This window comes from Grammomys surdaster, unplaced genomic scaffold (genome assembly GCF_004785775.1).
Source record: "Grammomys surdaster isolate TR1022 unplaced genomic scaffold, NIH_TR_1.0 233, whole genome shotgun sequence".
Taxonomy (NCBI): domain Eukaryota; kingdom Metazoa; phylum Chordata; class Mammalia; order Rodentia; family Muridae; genus Grammomys; species Grammomys surdaster.
In genome coordinates this window covers 3,191,433-3,199,539 of record NW_021604678.1, presented here as the reverse complement: position 1 = coordinate 3,199,539, position 8,107 = coordinate 3,191,433, and positions in this window count along the sequence as shown.

The following is an 8,107-nucleotide window of genomic DNA, read 5'->3' as shown; positions in this document are numbered from 1 at the left end:
TGATAGATAGATAGATGATAGATAGATAGATAGATAGATAGATAGATAGATAGATAGATGATAGTAGGCTGACAGTAAAAAGATGCCAGATAGATGATTCACTGATAGAAGATAAAACAGATATGATTAATACACATATATAAATAGATGACAGATAGATGATAGTAGACAGTAGAAAATAAAGAGATATAGATGACAGATAAATAGGCAGATAGTTGATAAATAAATAATAAAAGATTGATAGATGAGAGATAGATAATAGATGATTGATTGGTGATTGATGAACAAATAACAGCGATCCTTTTCAGTATCATTCCCTTCAGACTCTAAAAGTCAGTCCCAGTGCCTAATTAGCTGATAAGATTAGCTTCCGTAAAAGGACATGCATCTGTGTGTGCTCTTCAAGGTATAAAGTTGTTCTGGGTCAGAATCCTAAGAAGAGACCCCGAAGCAGCTGGGATAGGCATTGCTTGGTTGAGGATGGCTCTCTGGATCCTGACTGTCACCTGCCCCATACCATGATGGTAGAGACAGTGATACTCAGACCTTCAGAACACTCCTGCACATTCAAAGCCAGCTTGGACCACACCCATATGCACTCTCAGCCTTGTGAGAGATGCTCAGACCTCCTCAGAGTAAAGTAAACAAATATCCTTAGGGGTAAACTCAGCCTGGGTGCAAAAGAACATGGCAGCCTCCTGGCTTTAGTTCCTCCTTACTGCTTCCATCTTTCCTGTCCTTTTTGTTTGCTCTCCTTGGCTTTCTGATGTCCTACTGGTGAAATCTGCCTGTTTCCAAAGTCTGGAGTACTTGAAACTCATAGTTAAAATCTGCAACATTTCTTTCTGACTCCTTTTAGCTCAAGAAACTCTAGCTTTCAATGGATAAAGGCCATCCTTTCAACCAATCTGATATGTCTCCAGAGCCAGGAATTGTGTGACTGTCACCATCAAAATGCACAGGCAGAAGGCAGACAGGCTGATAGCTTTAGGGGGGGGGGACTGGGAAACAAAGGGGGTGTTATGTGTAGTACAACCATTCACCGCAAAGGGATTGTTTAAGTGGCCTGACTGGTCGACCCTCACACAAGAGGGAGCCTTCATACGTAAATAAAGGCTGGCTGCCACGGAAACCCTTCCATCTGTTGCTGCACATTGCCAGGCTGCTTAGGAGCTGGCCGCACTAATTGAAACCATGGGTGGATTTGTGCCCCACATAATCACGTTTAGGAAATCCCCAAGAGTTGGTTTTCAAGCAGCCCAGCACCAGGCTGGCTCCTCGGGCCTCTGAGCCAAGGGGCTTGCTTGACAGCCGCTGCTGTCTTCTTTGATTCCTGGTACTTTCCTCATTCATACCCTCTCCGCGTTTGCATGCCTCTGACCATCAAGACAGGGAGCGATTTATTAAACTATTTGCTTCCTTCACTCTGAGGTCCAATTCCTGGCAGCTCTCTCCTCTGCAGAGAGGAGAAACTGTAACAGATTGTGTGGATGTGGCCTCTGAGGAGGGTGTGGTCTGGACATTTGCAGGCAATGCGTGTGCTAAGCGCCTCTGAAGAGGATAAAGTGTCACAAGGTGTGATGGCAAGCCAGCTTCATGTATTCCTACTGACCCCACCTCTGTTCATTCTCCATGAATGCTGAGATCCAGTCAGATGCAGACCCTAGGTGCTGTCTTCTTCCAGGTGCCCACAGGAGGAGATCCTGAACTGGAATTTCTGACAAGTTCAGAGAAAAGGCAACTACAGGTGCCAGGCCTGTTCTGCACTCAATATGTGAAATAATGCACTCCCTCATGAAAATGAATAAGAGATGTTCCTGACTAATAATGTTGAACATGCTTTCTGTTGGATCACACAAGCTTGAAAACAGCCACCTGGTTCAACTCTCTCATGGAACAATGGGGCTGTGGGAGTGGGGAGCAATCTGAATTACTTACTTGATGGACAGCGTGTCACAGAATTTCATGAGGCTGGACCCCAAAGCCTGTTTTCGGAGGTATCCATTCAGACTTCTGATTGGTTCACTTGAGTACATTGTTTCTTATATGAAACGAAGAATAAACTGTTGTCTTCACAAAGAGCTTTAGAAACTATTGAGGGGCCGGGATGCAAACTCAGTTGGTATGCTGCTTGTTTTATAAGATGAAAGATAGTGTTCAATTCTCAGTGTCCACAGGGAAGAGTCCGGGCATGGTGATATGGGCTTGTAATCTTGGGGCTAGAGAGACAGAAACACATAGATTCCTGGGTAGATGCCAGCCTAGCACACTGGACAGCTTACAGGAAAGTGGCAAGCCCTCCACACGCCTATGTGTATACGGTAATTCATGCACCACCACCACCACCCACACACACATGCATACATATTAAAACTATTAAGATTTGTTAGTGACAAGGTAGAGGCAATCAGTGGCACTTGAGACAGGGAGAATCAGTTTTCTCCAGGGACAAGCTCCCTGGCAGGTCATCTATCTAGTCTCAAGGGTCAGCCCTAAACACATGTAAATCCATGGCACTAAAAGAAGTCAGTGGGTTGTATATGTACACACATAGACAGAGATGAGCAAGGATGAGTAAAGACGAGCCTGTGAACTTGAGGAGCTGGGGAGCACAGTGGAGGAGCTGGGGAGCACAGTGCAGGAGCTGGGGAGCACAGTGGAAGATCTGGGGAGCACAGTGCAGGAGCTGGATGAGGGAGAAGTAGATAGCTACAAATAATATAAATGCAATATTCATGTATGAGATTCTAAAATAATTGAATTCAAATTAGATAAAACTATTAGTATACCAGACAAAAATAACTTGTTGACGTGGTACAGAGCCTGTCCCTCAGTGTTTGTTCCTTTGTAGGTTGTCTGGTAGACAATAAATTTAGAGCATATTCTCCCTGGAAATGGTCTAGAGCTAGATTTGATGTGCAGACAGAGTTAGCTCATAGCCAACTTTCTTCTAAAAGTTTTCTAAGTAGGAGCCAAAAGAGGGTGGCAGAAACCAACCAAGCTGAAGAAAGCTTATTCCAGCTTGAAATACATCAGGGAGACACAACCGTAAAATATATCAATTTCTTTTCGTTTTTGCTGCCACAGTATCTACTCATATTGGAATAAAAATGGGAAACATCTTAACTTGACTCTATAGACAGGCACATAGATTTTGGGAATCAGAAATTCAGTGAATGTTTTGTTGGACTCATCCGTTCCCCAGCCCGTTAGCAAGAATGTTTGTTTAATTCATTGTGGACACGGATATTATAAACTAAGTGGGGTTTTGAGTATTTGTATTGTCAGTCACCTCATAGATCATTTAATGTACAATGTACAATATATAGATATTTTTAAAATAATTTTTGGCTCTCACAGGAATTTTTAACAAGGACTCCAAATGAGTATGTAACAGATTCATAATTGTTGTTAAATTTTCATACATTTTTCCTTTAATCCAAGTCACAAAAGCTAAGACATTGGGGTAACACAACATACAAATGTGAACAAGGGGTTGGGGACCTTCTGTTTAGATAAGAGCATGGGTTACTATGGCAACAGCACTGTAGATGTCAGCAACTTTACAGGTTCACAGGATTGAGCTGCTCCCACTGGATTTCATGACAGTTTTGTTTTGTTTTTTGTTAATGAACATTTTTTTTTGCACAGAAGAAAGAAAAGTTTTAAGTTCTATGACCTGAGGCCAAGACAGATCTTTTCTTCCCTTTGCCTTACCCTTTAACAAAGGGAAAAATCCTTTCTGTATTTTGTGTGTGTGTTTTAAAATGGTTTTTTTTTTGCTTATATTTTATTGTGAATTTCCCCCTCCTACTGTTTTTTTGTTTTTTGTTTTTCGTTTTTGTTTGTTTGTTTTAGGAAATTGACTCCCTTGATGTTTATTTTAGACTTTTCTCTTGAAACATTTAAACAAGCCCATTGCTGTGAAAGGTACCAGGTTCTTGGGTCTGACATTGGGGAGTGGGCACAGTGTTGTGGCTGTGTCTCTGCAGACATTTAAAATGTATCATTTTTGTTTGCTTGCTTGTTTGTTTGGATAGGTTTACTGCTAGTTCATCAATAAGAGTGAAATAAATCCAGTCATTTTCCTCAGGAATAATATCCTTATTAACCTTGTCACCTTCAGGAAGATGTAGACCGTGTCTTTGTGGTAAAAGTTGGATCTGGGTTCACAAAGCCCTTCTTGGCGCTCCCTCGTCCAGCAGGTTGCTGGAGAGAGACAGGAGCCAGAGTATGGGGCAAGAAAAGCAAAAAAGACAAAATCTGAAGGAGCCAGAACCAAAACCTGGGTTTCCAGGGAAACAGAACTTATGTTGTCTAGGAGATGGAGCCCAAAGGAGTGGCCTAAGACATTTGCCTTTTCTTGCCCTCCCTGCATGGTGTGCATCTGGCTCCTGTCTGATGCCCCTCTCCTTTCAACATGGATTCTTCACTTGAGTTTTTCCACAGGAGCCTTTGTTTCCTGTGTACCATGTGCTCTGACTAAAACAGGTGTCATTACTAACTTTTAGCGAAACCTCCAGAACTTCTTTTTGCAAAGAAAGATATATTTAAGGACAAAAATTATTAAAGTATTAAATTTGGAAAGAAAGAGAACTTTGTGCCTCCCTCCCATCTTGGCATCAGCCCTAGGCTCCTGCCACAGAAAGTGGGTGAATGATTTGGAGTGGGGTTAGGTACCATTTCCCCGGGGCTCAACACAGGAGGTAAGGAGATTAACCAGCTACTGACCCAGCTGATGAATTCCATTTCGGTGGAAATGCGTCTCCTCTAGCACTGACAAATTCTGGTTTTATTTAAATTCTTCTTAGAGTCAAATCCTTTCGAAATAAAGCCAAAAAAGGAGAGCAAGGCACAAGACCGTGCCGGGAGCAGGAGTCCGCCGGGGTGAGTTGTACTAGAAGACCCAGAGCAAGAAGACTGCTAAGTGCTCTGGGGAGCAAAATGGATGGCCAGGAGAAACCATGGGGAGGTCGGAACCGGTAGGACTTCTATCGTGCTTGTTGTTCTTTCTGTAAACATCTATCCTCTGGTCAACAGCCAATGTCCTCATGCCTCAAAGCAGATCTTAGGAAGAATGCTGTTCTTCCATCGGTTTTATTAATTTTGAGTCATCCCGGACAAAATGATCCTCTGGGCTGAATTATCGATAGGCACTGGGATTCGGTTTACAGGCCCTGGTAAGTCATAATAAGCAGCAAGCAAGTACACTTGCCTGCCAGCGTCAGCGCCTCCCCGTTTCCGACCGATGGATTTTCCTGGCTCCCCATTTGAGAGGCTTCTAATATTCTCATTAAATTATGTGTTACCTGAAAGAGATTCAGGCATGTATCCTAAATTCAATCACATCTAGGTATAAGGAGTTGGCATAAAAACATACCCAGAAATACATAGTTTTGCATAAGAGCAAACCTGCCAGAAGAGCCTCCTGTGATGAGAATTCAGGTATCACTAGGCTGCAGAAGCCTGGGGACTCTCCTGAGGTTCATGTGAGGGGTTGAGTCGAATCTCATAAGGCTACATCTGGGCAAACATCGGACTACACCGGAGCCCAGAATCTTACTCTGAGGCAAGGGCTCTCGTTCCTTCCCACCAGGAAATGAGGCACAGCCCCCAGTCTGACCAGCACTCTGGGTGAGCCTCAGTCACTTCCAAGGGAAGAATCAAACTCTATGAAACTACTTAGTATCAGACAGACTCTAGAACGCCACAGTGTAAGTTCAGCTGGCTGGACAAATCCAGAGAGTACTATTTAAATATTTATAATTCTTCAAGTAGAAAAATAAATGTCAAAGGAGATAGACAGTGAATGGTGGGAGTCACCAGCACACAGGGTCTCTCTGACCTTGTTACCAAGAACCCCTTGCCTGGGACTTTCCCCATCTACACTACGCCTTTGCTTCTAGCCCAAAGCCTGGACCGTCCTGAACACTTCCATGTTCTTGGACCAAAGTCAAAGTAACCATGTGACTATGAAGTCAAGATGAGACAGGAGGCCAAAGAAAAACAAAACAGAAGGGTGAGCTAGAGATAAACAACATCCAGACTGATCCACCGAGCTCTAACTGCACTTGCCAGTGTCTTTATTTCCTTCTTTCTTTTTATTCACTCGTGGAAGAATCTACTTTTTCCAAAGCAGAATCGCAACATCCCTATAGAAGTGCCTCCTCAATATGGAGAGTGTACAAAAGCCAGCCCTACGGTTGTCTAAAAGCCTATTACTGTTGCTTTTGTTCTCAGTAAGAGAGGAAATGTAATTGGCCGGAGGCAGATTCCTCTGCACAATTCCTCCAGGACAGATCTGCAGCAGTACATCCTAGTCAAGGATGTTCCCTTCATGATCTTCGAAGACCAGGAGAATTTTCACAGTGTGAGGGACAAAGAGAGTTTCCAATGACAGAAGTTACAAATTTCAGAAAGGAACGAACATCTTGGGGGAGATGGCATCCTAAGGGCAGAACTGTTGTGTAGTTAATTCCAACCGGATGTGTAGTGTCTGTGCCCAGTCTCCTGGGCTCTCTTAAGTTCAACCCACAAGAACTAAGAATGTTTTTGATAACAAACTGGATCATCCCTGTCTTCTCCATTCACAGGTTAAAAGCAAAGGGAGACCACACTGTGGCTCCAACATGTCCCAGGATCCCTTTCCTGTGCTTCCTTCACCTCGGGATGGACACAGGCCACATGCGGGACACATGAAGTCAGTCCCTTTCTACATAGATATTTTCTTGTGTTCTGATTCTCATGATCACTTCTCCTCCGCATTCCATATTTCTCACTTGTTCAGATCGTTCTTAAAGGGAAGCCTACCCAGCAAGTAGGGAGCATCTGATACTATCACATTTGGCGCTGCGACCGGGAGCCTCTCTGGAAACCATTTGTAACCCAGCCATTATTCTCCTCGCGATCTGCTTTTCTGGTTGCTTTTAACCAACTCGAGGAGTAGGATGCACTGAGGTAGAAAGGCTTGTGACCCATCTGTTGAGTGTATAATTTCCTTTTCATTGGCTAGCACAGTCCAATAAAAAATATATTATTAGGTGCACTAACTCAATCAGCAAACAAATGACAGGCAGATGGTCTTCAAAAACAATCGCGGCCATGAATGCCACAGAGCCACGGTGTGGGCCCCAGCTTTTGGGCAGCCTTTGTCTGAGAACACTCCACTGGGTTAAGTGATGCAAAATCAGACAGAAAGACAGGGAAGCTGTGTGTAAATGAAGGAGAAGTTAACGGCCTCTGAAGCGCTCCATGAAAGGCTATGATAATTTTATTGGGAACAAGATTTTAAAAAAAGTCATCCACTGAGATGACAGGGATGCTGCAAGCGACACGTTCACTTCAGCTGGATATGGTTTGTTTTGTTTTTTCCTTTAAAAGGGTCTTTCTTACAATTTTCTCAAGTTTTATTTCAGCCGAGTTAACACAACTCAGTAAGAAATAGCTTTTGACATGAGAGGATCTCACAGGAGAGGAGGAAGAAAGGAAGGAGGAGGAGAGAAGAGGGGAGGAAGGAATTGTGCAGATTTTGAGGAAGCAGTGAGATTAGAAGCCTCCATGGGGAATTTCAAAGTAGAGAGGATGCATGCCACCAATGTAGTAATCCTCAGTGTTTGCGGAGGGTGAGCACTCAGCAGAGAATTCTGCACAGGACTTGATTCTGCTTTCTCTCTGGGTAGTGGCAGGATGGCTCTGTGATACATTAAGATTTACCATGGCCTCTAGGACAGATTTAAACAAGTCCTTGACCTAAAAACAGCTTCATTTTGGTCAGCACAAATATGCAGTCGTGTATGCATTCTGTAACCTCCTCTATTAAGGAAGAAAGGAGGAGAGGGGAGGAAAGAAGCAAAGAATGGAGGAACCATGGGTATCTATGACTGTTAGAAGCAAAACATAAATTAATTAATTAATTTAATTTAATTTAATTTAATTTAATTAAAAACAGAATGCTGTGGACTGAGGCCTGAAGGGACAGCTCAGCAATTAAGGGTTTATACTCCGTTCTTGTAGAAGATGAAGTTTGAATCTCAGCATCCACATCTTGTGACTCACAACAATGTGTAACTCCAGCTACAAGGGATCTGGTACTCCTTTTTCTCTGGGC